Raw genomic sequence first — 17,083 nt, 5'->3', positions numbered from 1 at the left:
TATTTTCTTGGTACATTAATTATAATGTGACATGCATATATTCTCAGTAAGCTGAGGACCACAGGTACTTATGATGGTCATATGGAAACTGCTTAAACATTTTCCATCACACAGTTCTTTATCCAAATATTCTCATCCCACCTTATGTGCCCATTCTAGAATCTCTGTAATTTCAAATGTTTGAAACCAGGACATTTTGCAAGTTCTCTCAGGATATTGTTGAATATTCTGAAGGGAAGATACATATTGTGATATATACTAGCATACTAGAGATCATCCACGGTGTGAATGTAATTATGTATAGAGTTGTTGTTTTTACTTGTATCTGGACCACCCTTCCTTTCTTTTTTAAAACATTTATTTTAGTTTAGGCTGTGAATATTTTCCACAGCTCTAGTTACAAAGCAGACTTTATTATTGCACTTTGAAATCAATCATTTAACACCTGCTCCAAAAGTAAATAAATCTTAATTGGCAGTTTTGTTATCATTCAAAACACCCTCTTCCTAATTAATTCAGGGTGAAATTCACAGTCATCATCCAATTCTAACCCAAGTGCCAAGAGCCTTAAAAATATGAGATTTTAGTAATTAATAGCATGGAGCATTATGCCTCCATTGATAGTGTTTGTGTTTGTGTGTTATGGTTTTATATAAAGTTGCACAACATCCTATCATTTTTGGCACTCTTTTTTCATCCAATGCAACAAGAACATATTTCTTCCATTTGCTTTTCTTGAGAAATTCCCTTTCAGTAGGATAATTAGACACTCTTCTGGTTTTCAATGATGAGAAAAACATGCAGGTTGGCAGATGGTATTATTGGTTATTGAGAAAAGAATATAATAGAAATGCCCATTACTGCAGGATCCACTATTAGTTGGCCAGTGGATCCAAAAATCTGCACAAGATGAATTCAAAATTGGGGGGGAATTCTTTTTTTTTTTTTTCTTAACATGTATTGCATTATTTGTTTCAGAGGTACAGATCTGTGATTCAATAGTCTTACACAATTCACAGTGCTCACCATAGAACATACCCTCCCCAGTGTCTATCACCCAGTGACCCCATCCCTCCCATCCCTCCCCCACTGCAGCAACCCTCAGTTTGTTTCCTGAGATTAAGAATTCCTCATATCACATCTAAAACTAATGATGTAATGTATGGGGATTAACATAACAATAAAAAAGAATTCCTCATATCAGTGAGGTCATATGATACATGTCTGTCTCTGATTGACTTATTTCACTCAGCATAACACCCTCCAGTTCCATCCACATCATTGCAAATGGCAAGATCTCACTCCTTTTGATGGCTGCATAATATTCCATTGTGTGTGTATGTGTGTGTATGTGTATATATATGTATATATATATACCACATCTTCTTTACCCATTCATCTGTCAGTGGACATTGACATTGGACATTGCTGCTATAAACACTGGGGTGCACATACCCCTTCGGATCCCTACTTTTGTATCTCTGGGGTAAATACCCAGTAGTGCAATTGCTGGATCGTATGGTAGCTCTATTTTCAACTTTTTGGGCAACCTCCATACTGTTTTCCAGAGTGGTTGCACCAGCTTGCATTCCCACCAACAGTGTAGGAGGGTTCCCCTTTCTCCGCATCCCCGCCAACATCTGTGGTTTCCTGACTTGTTAATTTTAGCCATTCTGATGGTGTGAGGTGATATCTCATTGAGGTTTTGATTTGGATTTCCCTGATGCCAAGTGATGTTGAGCACTTTTTCATGTGTCTGTTGGCCATTTGGATGTCTTCTTTGGAAAATGTCTGTTCGTGTCTTCTGCCCATTTCTTGATTGGACTCTTTGTTCTTTGGGTGTTGAGTTTGATAAGTTCTTTATAGATTTTGGATACTAGCCCTTTATCTGATATGGCATTTGCAAATATCTTCTCCCATTCTGTTGGTTGTCTTTTCGTTTTGTTGACTGTTTCTTTTGCTGTGCAGAAGCTTTTTATCTTAATGAAGTCCCAATAGTTCATTTTTGCCCTTGCTTCCCTTGCCTTTGGCGATGTTTCTAGGAAGAAGTTGCTGTGGCAGGAGGGGAAGAATGAAGGGGGGGAAATCGGAGGGGGAGATGAACCATGAGAGACAATGGACTCTGAAAAACAAACTGAGGGTTCTAGAGGGGAGGGGGTTGGGAGGTTGGGTTAGCCTGGTGATGGGTATTAAAGAGGGCACGTTCTGCATGGAGCACTGGGTGTTATGCACAAACAATGAATCATGGAACACTACATCAAAAACTAACGATGTAATGTATGGTGATTAACATAATAAAAAAATTAAAAAAAACAAAGTGGGGGGAAAAAAGAGTTTCTAGTCCAAATAGTTTACTATTATTTTTATTTGAATGCTGTGAGAATAATTTGAATATGCATGTAATTCTGTAATTAGTTTACATTATTTTATATCATTATACCCATAGAATTTATTAGGATATTTTGTTTATCTAGGGCTTTACATCTTAATAGCATTTCCACATACCCTGCCACACTTAACTCTCATGAAATTCCTTAGAACTTTTGGCACTCCCATGCAACAAAATGGGCAAGTGTATGTAGGAGAGAACAATTCAGTCAAGGTCACATAGCTGTAAACTTGCAAAGGCTACCTGAACTTTGATTGAGTCACCTGTAACTTCTGATTAAACAGCTGCATATCTGGGGCGCCTGGTGGCTCAGTCGTTAAGCATCTGCTTTCGAGCCTCACATCGGAATCCCTGCTCTGTGGGAAGTCTGCTTCTCCCTCTCCCACTCCCTGCTGCTTGTGTTCCCTCTCTCGCTGTGTCTCTCTCTGTCAAATAAATGGATGGAATCTTTAAAAAACAAAAACAAAAACAAAAAACAGCTGCATATCAGGGGTTCCCAGGACCACCTCCTCAAGTTTGATAATTTGCTAGACTATCCCAAGGATACAGGAAAGTACTTTACTTACTGTTACCAGTTTATTGAAAAGGATACAACTCAGCAACAAGGCAGTGGAAAAGATACATGGGGCAGGCTGTGGTGGGATGCTTCCACACACTCACCAGCACCTCTGGGTGGTGGCCAACCCAGAAACTCTATGCATCTAGTTGTTTAGGGAACTTTGTGAGATTTCATTACATAAGCATGTTGATTAAATCGTTGACCATTGGTGACTGACTCAATCTCTAGCCTTTGCCTTCTCCCCAGAGGTTAGGAGGGTAGGGCTGAAAGTTGTAAACTTCAGACTTTTCTGCTGACTAGTCCTCATCCTGAATCGATTATGGTTCCACCAAGAGTTGCCTCACTAAAACAAATCACCCTGATCACTCAGGAAATTCCAAGGGTTTTAGGAATTCTGTACCAGGAACCAGGACAAAGACCGAGTATCTTTTTCATTATACTACACTGTGGGACACTGGTCATTTAGGAGCCTTCAATACACAAATGAATGATGTTAATAAATGTGAGGGTATGGTATCTGCAGTCACATGAAAGAAACATAGCTCCATTAAAGGATCATTTTTTGTTGTTGTTGTTATAAGTCTGTATTTTTAAGTATGAATGACCTCATCAGATATTTCTTAAGTGGTATCTGAGAGTCACAGGGAGACTAATTAATTAATTAATTTAGCAGGAGGCAGATAAGAAAAAACACATTTTAAGAACAAAATTCTTGGGCGCCTGGGTGGCTCAGTTGGTTAAGCGACTGCCTTCGGCTCAGGTCATAAACCTGGAGTCCCGGGATCGAGTCCCGTGTCGGGCTCCCTGCTCGGCGGGGAGTCTGCTTCTCCCTCTGGCCCTCCTCCCTCTCATGCTCTCTGTCTCTCATTCTCTCTCTCTCAAATAAATAAATAAAATCTTAAAAAAAAAAAAAGAACAAAATTCTTTCCATAACTTCAGGTGACATACTGAGGAGAAAATTCAGAGGACAGAAATAGATAAAGATACCCTCTGGAGACTTATTAAGAGGTGAAATGCAAGTACTACTATATGTTAAACATGATACTAGAAATTTTATATGTATTACTGAATTCAATCCTGAAAATTACTCAGGCACTTTTATCCATCACCCCCAACCTGCTAATGAAGACACTGAGGCTTAGAAGAAGCAAGTGTCTTGTTCTTAATTAACATGACTCTTCAACAAATGGTTGTGGGGTAACTGGATATTTATATGCAATATGTAAAATAGGACCCTTCCTCAAAACTCTCAAAAAATTAACTCAAATGGATCATGGACCAAAATGGAAGAGCTGAACAATTTGAAACTCTTAAAAGAAAACATAGGAGTAAATTTTCATGAACTTGAGTTAAGCAAAGGCTTTGTAGCCATGATACAAAAAGAAAAAAAAAAGGGCAGAAGAAAAAAATAGATAAATTGTATTTCATAAGAATTAAAAATATTTGTGCATCAAAGGACACTAACAAGAGATGAAAAGACAACTCCCATTATCAGAAAAATATTTTCAAATTGAACATATGAGAAGTATATGCATAATATAAAAAGAATTCTTACAACTCAATAATAAAAAAGACAACCCTCTTTAAAAATAGATAAATGATCCAAAGATATTAAAATTCCCAATAAGCACACAAAAAATGTTCAATGTCATTGGGTGTCAAGGAAATTCAAATCAAAACCATAAGGAGAAAACCCTTCTCACCCACTAGGATGACTATCAGCAAAAAAGAAGACAATAACAAGTGTTGTGAGGATTTGGAAAAATTGTAATTCTTGCTCATTGCTGATGGGAATGCAAATTAATACGCTGCTTTGGAAACAGTTGCATAGTTCCTCAAATGTTAAATATAGTGTTCCCTAATGACCCAGTAATACTACTCTTATGTATATACCTAAGAGAAATAAAAATATGTACACAGAAACTAGTTCATAATTGTTCATAACAGCATTATTGCTGATAGTCAAAAAGCAGAAACAATCCAAATTCACACAGACTGATGAATGGATCAAAAAATGTGTTATATCCACACAGTGGAATATTATTTGACATTAAAAAAAGAAGAACTGAGGCATGCTACATAAAGGATGAAACTTGACATATGCTAAATGAAATAAACCAGTCAATCACGAAAGACCGCTAATTATTGTATGACTTGATTTCTATGAAATTTCTAGAAGAGGCAAATTTATAGAAACAGAAAATAAATTAATAGTTTCTTAGTAACTAGGGGTGGAGCATAAGAATAGGAATGACTACTAATGAGGACGGGGTTTCGTTTGGGTAATGAGAATGTTCTACAATTGTGGTGATGGCTTCACAACTTTATGAATACATTAAAGCCATAGAATTTTATATTTTAAATGGGTGAATTGTATGTTTTATAAACTATACTTAATAAAGTTTAATAAAGCCATTATAAAAATTATAGGATATGAAGCTAAGTTTTCACTTCAAATAACCAGATAAAATATGTGTGTAGAAGGACCACCAAATACCTATGCTTATCATTAAAAGTAGAAATAGTCCCCTTGGCAAAATTAATTTTGCATTTGACTTTTTGAGCCTATCAGAGAAAAAAACTCATGCCTTATGTCTATTCACTGAGAAACACTGGCATTGATTTGATTGAAGGTGAAGGTGTAGTTTGGTATTGACTGTGATTGAAGGTTAAAAGCATTGACTCAAGGTATGTGTGTATTTAGGCACATGCATATGTGTGAGCTGCATTGTTTATGTAGAAGTCTAAACTGAATGAAAGCTCAGACATAATTCTTAAAAGCCTAATACCAATTAGTGTAGCCTTTCTATACACAGCCCTCTAGTTAGAGGGCAGGGGGAAAGTTTTCCTATTATAAATGCATTGATAAAATTTTTTGAGATATTTAGTAAGTCCAGATTTCTGTTTGTTTTTGATTCTTCCAGATTTTTGAAACCCAATAATAAGTTGCAGCCCATGTTTCCCATGTTACCTGGAATTATATTGTTTAGCTAAGTAAAAGTAAAGTAAAGTTAGTTTTCACTTTGACTTCATGATCACTTTGATGGCCATGCTCGTATTAATGAGTGTATGTCTAGACCATCAGATTTTAACACACAAATATTTTTCTTTCCCTTACTATGTTACTTAGGCATAGTGCTTATTCATGAGTTTTGCTGGTCAGAAACCAGGGACCTCAGACACACAATGTACTATCAGAATATTTGTAACTGTTTCTTGCTTTCTGTTTGGGAATCATTGGAACAGTGGGACTGTTAGTAAATTACATGTTGCAGGATGTACATTGACATCCACAGCACTGTCGTCAAGTGCAGTCCTGTCACTGCCTTTTATTGACATCGACCTCATGTTAATGAAGAAGGATCCAGTTGAGTGACTAGAGAGTACTGATTCTGTACCTTATTCATGGAGGTCTTAGGGCAAAGGGATCTCAAGGTCACTTCCTGTGGCTAGATACTCTGCATTGTTTCAGGTAAAGACGGGATCCCTAGAGCTTGGGTAGCATGCTGAATGTTGGAACTCTCTCTGCTTGTAGGGTATTATCCTAAATGAAACCTTTTCCCCAACTTTAAATCTGTCTTGCACAAGTTTCATTGCAAGTTGTTTGTCCAATTTCTTCTTGAGCAGGGAAGGTGATAGAAGCTAAAGAAGGGGGGAAAGATGTTGATTTATTTTAGGCACTTAGCTCAATTTGCTTTTACTTGTTTGGGAAATTGCTTTTTCAATGCAGAAAAATGTGTTGCAATGAAGTAATTCCATGGGTTTGATGACACTGCAGTGTGTTTCTTCCCTGTATCTGTTACAAGAGTAAATGAAATGCACGGACAGCAGGATTACCATTATTTACTTCCTTTTATTGACTCTCTCTTTCTTACCTTCTAGATTACATGTGTGTTAACTGAAGTTACGGTTCACACTTATTTAACAGTATTGACTGAAATAACCCTGCATCTCCTCCAGTGAGGACTGATTTAGCCACAAATCACTGTTCCAGCTCTAAAATCATTAATCAGCCTTAGGCAAGATCCATTATGTGGGATTTCAGCATAGAAGAAATATTAACAGCTCCCTGGAAGAAACGTTACCTTCACATTGGCTGTGACTCCCTGCTGGAGCAGCAAATTACCCTCAAGTAATAATTATAATACATTAGTAGAGGTTTAATTTCCAATAAGTGCTGTCTGTTTAAGAAATGACAATCTCACCATGGCTCAGAGAACAATAGATCATGTTATCAGCAAGAATAAACCTACATGGAATTAAATGAAAGATAATAAAAAATTCATTACAGTTTGAAAACTGTAGAAAAAGAGAAGCCGATGTGAGTTTCTCTATTGCATTTTTATAGAAAAACTTCATGTTTCTAGATCATCTCACTGGGTGATGCCAGGTATGGCTGTGAATTTTTCTTCTTTAGTTGACAGCAGAATTGTTAATTTACTAGTTAACATCTAGTATGACACGGTAGCAATAGCTTTTTTCTGAGGGACAGAAGCTATTGAAAAGACTAATAGAACTCTAGAGAAAATTCACTCTTGCACTAACTATGCACAGTGACCCACTTTTGGAATCCAAATTAATATTTCAGGAAATTTTTTCAAAAGTATAGAAAAATTAGAATTTTGTAGGAGAAATTCTCATTGAGAGAATTTACTTTAAACAGGCAGTAGAATATTTCTATGAAGTTAGACCTGTAATGGTTTAGAAATATAACTGGTTCCTGTGAGGTTTTATAATCATCTGTGTTCCTGGAAGGCTGCAGATCTCCATTTAAAATTTTGAATAGGGACACCTGGGTGGCTCAGTTGGTTAAAGCATCTGCCTTTGGTTCAGGTCATGATCTCAGGGTCCTGGGATCCAGTCCTGCATCGGGCTCCCTGCTCAGCAGGGAGCCTGCTTCTCCCTCTCCCTCTGCTGCTCCGCCTGCTTGTGTGCTCTCTCTATCTCTGGCAAATAAATAAAATCTTAATAAAATAAAATAAAATAAAATAAAATAAAATAAAAGTTTGAATAGAACCTCTGTTGGGTACAGGGTACCAAATTAGGGATTTTTCTAGTGTATGTTGCATTCCACCTTTTAGTGTAAATTGTAAAACAAGCTACACATATTAATGAGACTTGCTTAACTTTAAGTGCAATGAATTTTATTTACAATGCTATTTAAGTTTTACCAAACTCTCCATTTCGTCCAAAATTATTAACTATCTAGGCAATGCCTATGAATACTGGTGTAGTAACAGGGATAGTCTGAAGTTTTGATGTTCGAAAGTGTGTTGTGCTGAAGGGGTCTGTATTGTAAAGGCATTTTTATTTTAAGAGCTGAACTCCGTTCTCATATCGAACAAGTTCTAGCACACTGCATAAACCAGATTATGTATGTGCCAGTGCATGAAAATTGTTCTTCAGGTTCAGTGAACTATTGATTTAAGGAATTCAAGGTGATTCCATTACTGGGTAAAGAGATTCATACTTTCTTAACACAGTAGAATTTGTAGTTTGATTTATGTTTCCATGAATGTGTATGTTTGGAGAATTTTTTTTTCTCTTACATTGTTTGATGGATTTCATGTCATGCCATCAGATATAGAAACCAAAATAAAAGAAAACTGCTCTAAGTAAACTCTGCTCCATTCTATAGTAAATAATGCATTAAGATTGATTTGTACAAAATTTATCAAAAACGAGTGAAAAAAAGATACCTCCTCCTAATTCTATCTACAAATCAGATTAGAAATCTAGCATAAGAATTATCATGTATCCCCAAATCTGAAACAATTGCAATGTTTCAAAATTTACATTTAGCAACATTTTTGGAAAACATATTGTGTGCATTTAGTTATATCTTTGGAAGGAGGAGTGTACAGAATTATGTAGATAATTTAAAAAGCTAAAGTCAGACTTTAGCTCTAAAACACCCACAAATTGCCCGTTTTATAGTTAAATATGCATCATCCCTCAAAAATGACTCCCTAAATTCATTAAACTAAGGTGATATGACAGATCACGATTTTGCAGCCCACATTTCACCCAGCATGCCATGATCCCCACTAATTACCTGAGAAAATATGAATCAGGCATGCAACTTATCAAAATGCTTTTACACCATGAAATTTTTTCCTTAGGTTAGAAGGAGATGAAACACAATTAAAAATGAACTTTACTGCTTCATGCTCATGGTTAAACTATGCCATTCAGTAATAAGAAAGAAATATCTAGACATTTATATATATATATATATATATAGTTTTTACATAAGTAGATCCCTAAAAGTTTAATCACTTTGCTTAATAGTTATTGCTATTGTAACACAGAGTAGTACAAAGTGTATAATTTCGTAGCACTCCTGCATTACAGTGTAATTTTAGAGGTTGTCTATTTAGAAATAATTCCGGTTGTTTAATCATGCAGTAATTAATTACAGTTAGTGGATTTCTCAGACACCTTCTACTTGAGTGCACAGCCCATAAGCATATATTTGAACATGAGTAACAAAATATCAACCTCAAAATTTTTAAATTTACATTTTAAAAATACAATGGATGTAAAGGAGTCATACTTCTCATAGAGGAGGGTTAAAATACTATTGTTCAGAGAAGGTATACATTTGGTATATATTAAATGTATCATGATGTGATCTCAATCTGAAAATTTTTAAGGGTACAGAGGGTGAGGGTCAGTGAAGGGTGCATTTCAGGAAGAACGAGAAAGAAATGAGATTTGATTAAAAATGCAGATGAAGAGTAAGAGGTACATCCTGTCTAACTCCAAATGGCTTTCAGTAGCTGTTCAAGGTGTGTTTTGGAGGAAAAACTGAATTAGCCAGTGTCCTAACCAACATATCCTAAAAACTGATTATTAAGGGCTCCACAGTTGTCATCTGGTTCAGTTATGATTGTTGAAAGAATGGTGAATATAGAGTTAAACGACTGAATTTCATTCCAGACCCTGTCATTTTCCATCTTTGTATCTTCAGGCAAGCAATCAAAGTGCCCTGAGCTTTTTTTTTTCACTTTTTACATAGAATAATACTACTTAAACTCATAGCTGTTATTTTTCTAAAAAAGAGACGACATAGTGAATAATAATATGAATAATATAAAAAACAATGATGAACAGTAATTACAATAATAACACTTTAACACTCATTGAGTCAGCCTGCTGTTTTTCACTAATTACATTACCAAAACATGTGAGATAATGTTACTGTCTTCATGTTAGAGAGAAGGAAATAGAGAAAGATTAAATTATGTGCCCAGATCACATGGTTAGTGAGTAAGGTAGGCAGGTAGGCACATTCAGGTCTGTCCAGGTCCAGAATCTAAGCTGGTTGCTAGAAAGTCTGTGTTGCTCTCTCCACTCCCTGTTGGTTGGGTATTGTTTAGATACTTCTAAGATAAACCTTACAGAACAATGTTATTCCCTGTTTACCATTTACTCCTGAAGGTGCTTGCCTTCTGGTTCACTGTTCACTAAACATCAGCTGGAGTAAATGAGGTGGTGAATGCTTGCAACCTAGGCAGATACGTGGTCTGGTGTTGTATTGAATCTCTATGTGCCAAATTCACACACACAAAAAATCTTTCTTGTTTTATATGTAAACAGTTTATTTAACAGAAACAGTTCTTATTTTAGTTTTTATAGGTTAAGTGGATAGCTCTTCTTAATTTTACCTTATTAACATCTTTCTGCAATGTCTTCCAGATAGTAGCATCTAGAAAATGTATTGCCATCTGGAATAATTAGGTACTAGGGGGACAAAGGATGATACTTCATATGCCTCCATGATTTTTAGTTATTATAATTATCAATTAAACTAAAATTTGAATTAAATGATATATTCTGTGGATTATTTTTTATTCAAATAATTTGCCCAAGAGATCTGCCCTATGCCCAAGTAATACCATCACTATGATCAGAAAAAGCCAGTATTAGGAGCCAATATATTAGGAGAATTTAGTGTGGTAGATAATCTATATACAGGCTTACCCCTCAGTCACACATCTTTTTTATTAAAGGATCTTGGAAAAGACAAATCCAAGGTTTAAATTTTTTTATAGTGTTAAAACTACATGGTGAGAGAATGTAACATTAAATTTGTTAAAATGCATTTTCTTTTAGAGGAAGAAAAGAAACAGAAGATGTTTTTGTTGTATGCAAAATTCCTAATTCTTTTTTCATAAATGTAAGACTTCATTCTGGTAGGAATATATGTGTATAATAATTCCAATTCACCAATTTTCCAAATTTATTTACCAATAAATCTATTCTGGCTTCCTAAAATTATATGTAGTAGTTTTTGTTAAAAGAATGATGACATCATTGCATTCATTTAGGAAATGAATTATTGAAATATGCTTTTAGTATGCCTGGAGGCATATATTTTAAGACACTGTAGTTATGGATTTTCATTGTAACACATAGCTAGCTGTTACTGTGAATATGCCTGGTCTGATTGCCCTATGGATAACCTCAAATATACTTCCATAAACTTGTAAGTTTAGCAGAGATATATTGATTTCTTAATTTAATGGAAAATGTCTGTGTAATATAAAATAATAGATTCATTTAATGTAGTTACATCTAAGAATACAGATTTAAAACTCGTGCCTTACATGTACTTAAAGTGATTAATAATCAGAAAAGAGGTAGAGAGAACCTTTCCATGGTAAGACTAAAAGAATGAGCTCTTAATATTTGGAATCTCTAACTACTGAAACTATGCATTTTTATTGTCCTTTCCTTCTTCATTTGAAGATAGTAAGAAGGGAAAAATGAAGAGGGGGAAAGCGGAGGGTGAGATGAACCATGAGAGACTATGGACTCTGAGAAACAAACTGAGGTTCTAGAGGGGAGGGGGTGGGGAGGATGGGTTAGCCTGGTGGTGGGTATTGAGGAGGGCACATTCTGCATGGAGCACTGGGTGTTATGCACAAACAATGAATCATGGAACACTTCATCTAGAACTAATGATGTAATGTATGGTGATTAACATAACATAATAAAATAAAATTAAAAAAATAAAAAATAGGGGCGCCTGGGTGGCTCAGTCGTTAAGCGTCTGCCTTTGGCTCAGGTCATGATCCCAGGGTCCTGGGATCGAGCCCCACATCGGGCTCCCTGCTCCGTGGGAAGCCTGTTTCTCCCTCTCCCTCTCCCCCTGCTTGTGATCCTGCTCTCACTGTGTCTCTCTCTGTCAAACAAATAAATAAAATCTTTAAAAAAATAAAAAATAAATAAAAATAATAAAAAATGTATGATTAGCTTGAAAAAAAAGAAATTATCTAATTCTAAACAAGTCCAAAAGTTAGAACAAATATGTTTGGGTTTTACTTATGGATTACCTCCTTTTATTACTAAGCAATAGAAGCAAAGGTTTTTAAGGTGACCGCAAAGTACGTTTTCTGTTTTAATTTTAGAGCTTTCTTTCAACACTACCTAGAATGGCATATTTTGAGTGACTTCAGAGGACAGAACTAATGTTCTCATCATACATCATCAATTTCCTTCTTTACGAATCATTGCTTCCTATGATGGATAAAAACGGGGAGTGCTGATTATTAGTTTGTTTCAATCTTTAAAATAAATAAAATACTTTTAATCTTAGACAATTTTATCCTTTTATCAGTTATATAACATCATTAAGGCTATTATTTCTGTATATTTAACAGTAGCACTAACAGATTTGTTAAACTATTTGGCAACATTTCATTGCTAAAAGCAATCCCAAGAAACTGTCTGTGCATAGAAGTTGCTTGTAGGCACGTTAAAGAGTTTAGCATCTAAGAAACTTACTTAATTTTTTTTTTTTTTTTGTATAATAAATGTTGTTTTGTTGAGGATTTTCTAAACCAAGTGTATCCATTAAGATTGATTCAGGATTAAAAACTAATACCCAGTGACTGTGGCTAACTGAAGAAACAGTTATGCAGGGGTATTCACAGGAGTGAAGGGAGAATTTTCCAGGCAGCTTTGGGAGGGATCGGTTCAGGCACATCAGCAGGTGCTGTTGGGGACCTCTTCATAGTATTTTCTCTCTTCTTGTCTGTGGCTCCACTGAAGCTTCCACAGTCTCTGATTAGCCTAGCTCAAGACGGGGGTCTGAACATTTGGCTCAGGAACCTGTGGTTAGGGGACATAGTCAGGAGCATCAATAAAACCAATCTATAAATCAATATAAATCTGTCACCCAATCTGATTTAAGTTTGCATCTGCCATCACCACTCAACTCAGATGCCATTTAGGCACTTTATTTGGCCAGTGTATCTATTTTTAATCAGGGTACTGAGGTACCTCAAAATTATTGGGGTGGAAGAAACTTTGGATTATCTAATCTCTATATCAAGATATCTGATAGGTTGGGGGCACCTGGGTGGCTCAGATGGTTAAGCGTCTGCCTTCGGCTCAGGTCATGATCCCAGGGTCCTGGGATCGAGCCCCATATCAGGCTCCTGGCTCAGTGAGGAGCCTGCTTCTCCTTCTCTCTCTGCCTCTCTCCCTGCTCATGCTTTCTCTCTCTCTCTCTGTGTATCTCTGTGTCTCAAATGAATAAATAAAATCTTAAAAAAAAAAGATATCTGATAGGTTGTATAGATGCACATATTATGGATGAGTCTAGTCTCTCAATGAGAGAACTATTATTATTATTTATAGTTAAAAAGAAGTAAAATATACACCTAATTAGTAGTAAATTTTTTTGAAAGTTTTTTTTGACTCCCCAGAAAATATTAAATCCAACAGTTACCCTTGTGTTATGCACCTAGCTATTATGGAACTTACAACACTGTGGATGTTTATGTGGTTTGCTTACCATCTAGAGTTGAGCACAAGGTCTAAATCTGAGGAGAGTATGTATTACTTCTTTACATTTTTAGTACTTAATAGAATGCTTGACAATATGGTAGACTCCATCCCTTGTTAAAAGGTTGGTATTCAAAATGTTTTTTTTTTTTTTTTTTAATCTGGCTGGAATCACCATTGAATAGGATTGTTCTTTATTTACTAAGCATATTCTGAGTGTCAGGTCTATATACAGCGCTGTGGGGATGGTGGGGATACAGTGATAAGCAAATGGGGGTCATCTATGCCCTTAAGTCTGGGGGCAGGGGGATATAGACAGTTACAAAGCCCTACAAATAAGTGAAAAATTAGTTATACATTCTCTGACAAAAAGTTATATCATGATGTGAGCATTCATGAAAGGGTCCTCATAGTTCTTTTTTTTTTAAAGATTTTATTTATTTATTTGACAGAGAGAAACACAGCAAGAGAGGGAATACAAGCAGGGGGAATGGGAGGGGAGAAGCAGGCTTCCCACGGAGCAGTGAGCCTGATACGGGGCTCGGTCCCAGGACCCTGGGACCATGACCTGAGCCGAAGGCAGACGCTTAACGATTGAGCCACCCAGGCACCCCTCCTCATAGTTCTTATCCAATAATTCTTTACAATAGTAAACATACAGTGCTTTAGTTTTCTGATGGGTTTTGCCTCCATAAGGTTTATTCATTGTTTCACATCAATTTATTTATCCCGTATTATAAAAATTGCACACCTTATGTTTCAACAACAAAACCAACAGTATTGGTTGTATCATTTATGAGTGTGTGAATTTGGGGGGAAACAATTACCAATTTATAAGTTGGTATAAAATATAATTTATGAAAATAGTGCTATCTCTAAATATATTTTATTCAATGATTACGTTATCTTATGCTGCTTTGCTGCTTTCTGTGTGTCCTTTAATGGATCTAAAGGTCATGCTTTAATAATAAAGCAATAAAATGTAAAATTTAGTAAAATTATAATAATTTAGTCTCAATGTCCCCAAAGCATATAAACTTGTTTGCTTGAATTTTAGCATCATTTGATTATAAGGAAATGAGCTTTTAATAGTCTACAGGTATTTATGTCTCCAGTTCATGGAACCACACAAAATTGTTCTATTTTGCTAGTGTCTTTACAAGGAGAAAACTTGTCAGAACAGTTTTCTGCTACATAGACATGGTCTCATAGACCTGACATTATTGGATAAGGAGATTTTGGTCTAAGGGATCTTCCATTTTTCTTTATTTTCTATGAGCTTGCTCACTCAAGTGCATCGTTTAGAAGTATCTGTAAAATAATTGATTTCTTCAATATCAGTTTCAGAGTGTGAGGATGGGATAAATCTTTTTCCTTATTTTTTTTAACTTTATTTATTTATTTGTCAGAGAGAGAGAGAGCACAAGCAGGGGGAGTGGGAGAGGGAGAAGCAGGTTCCCTGCTGAGCAAGGAGCCCCATGCGGGGCTCAATCCCAGGACCCTGGGATCATGACCCAAGTCAAAGGCAGCCTCTTAAATGACTGAACCACCCAAGTGTCCTCTCTTTTTCCTTATTAACATTAGTTTTTATTTATTTTTATTTATTTTAAAGATTTTATTTATTTATTTGTTAGAGAGCGAGTGGGCGAGAGCGAGTGAGCAAGGGTACAAGCAGGGGGAACAGCAGAAGGAGAGGGAGAAGCAGGCTCCCTGCTGAGCAAGGAGCCTGATGGGGACTCGATCCCAGGGCACTGGGATCGTGACCGAGCCGAAGGCAAACACTTAACCAACTGAGCCACCCAGGCGTCCCTTAACATTAGTTTTTAAAAGGACCTTTATAGCAAGTGGTCAAGTTCATTGATGGAGAGGTGATGAAAGAACTCTGGAGACTGAGTTCATATTCACTTACATAAATAATTTCTAAAGGTACAATTAATAAGTATACTTAATTATCTATGGTTTGGGGACATCTGGTGAACTTAGGTAAATTAAATACCAAGGTAATCCACACATCTCATTTTTCCTTATAGTTAGAAGTAAGCTCCCTAGCAAAAACTGCAAGGTCTATTATTTGCAGTAAAACCCATTGCATCAAAAGTACATTAATAAGAAATCTGTGTTAAAATTGCTCCTGGATACAGAATTTTTCATTACTCAGTGAAGAAATAAAAAAGATACAAAGTTAATATTAATCAAGTAAGAAATAGTTCAGGAAGCATATTTACCAAGGGCAGCCTTTTTAAGACTATAGTCTTTTAAAAAAACCAACAAGATAAAAATGAAGTGCAAGTACTTTATATTCATTAAGTATTCCAGGAAGAACTTTTATTTTGCCAAAAGTTGTTACTGTACTTAAAATTATGATAGGTGTGTGAAACAATATAATTGTATTTGTTTAAAAAGAAATAATCAAGTTTGTTTTTAGTGAAAACACTATGAAATGTTCTTAAGAAGGAATTATCCAATTGACAATATAAAATCAAATTGTGTTGCATAATTTACACTCTAAGTACAATTATGATCGCAGAAGAACTAGAGGCAGCACTATAAGAGCTGGACTATTGACAATTGGCTTCTTGTATAAAGAATTTATGAAATATGAAACACTGGTTTATAATGAAGATTATATCAGTCCAAGGAGGGAAGTGAAACAATGTCCAGAGTAAAAAATTATGAAGACTATAGCTATCTTGGAGAGAAATTGGGGGTGGAAGTGGGTTGTAGGCAGTGCTCAGAAATGGCATTAGGTATGGAATATAATGCAACATTTTGGAATACTTTGAGAATTAGGGAAATGCATTCCGACTTAATTCATATGATTAAAATTGTGTTTTAGTAAGCAGTCATGGAATATGGTAAAATTCAGACCCCCACAAACTTAAACTGGACATTGATCCAATCATTTTCAATCTAATACATCTGTCTTGCAACATATGCTTGAGATTTATCTATCTTTTTGGCTAAAGACAGTCTTTAATTATGATAACATGTACACTATCATAGATGGTAAAACACAATTAAAAATCAACAGTAACTAATTGTCTAGCTTCATTTGTTGCAGAAAGAAGAGGTGGCTCTTGCATATACATATATAGAAATTGTTTCAGTGAAGGTGTAAGTTGCAGGAAGCTTCCTAGATGAAACAAGGTGGGCAGAGGCAGTGACTATGGCAAAATAGACACAGAGCAGAGATGTGATTTTTTTTTTCCCTAAAAAACACCAACGTGTATCCCAAAAAGAAAAATAAAAGGGGAAAGTGAAGGTATTGTGTAACAGTCACAGGGACTTACTGTTACTGGCCAAACACTTTTCGTCTGCCTCCTTGACTCACAGTTAGC

The sequence above is a fragment of the Mirounga leonina genome, unplaced genomic scaffold (assembly GCF_011800145.1).
Source record: "Mirounga leonina isolate KUSES-001 unplaced genomic scaffold, KU_Mleo_1.0 Mir_95, whole genome shotgun sequence".
NCBI classification, from domain to species: Eukaryota; Metazoa; Chordata; class Mammalia; order Carnivora; family Phocidae; genus Mirounga; species Mirounga leonina.
The sequence above is the reverse complement of the archived record's forward strand: the minus strand, read 5'-3'. Positions refer to the sequence as shown.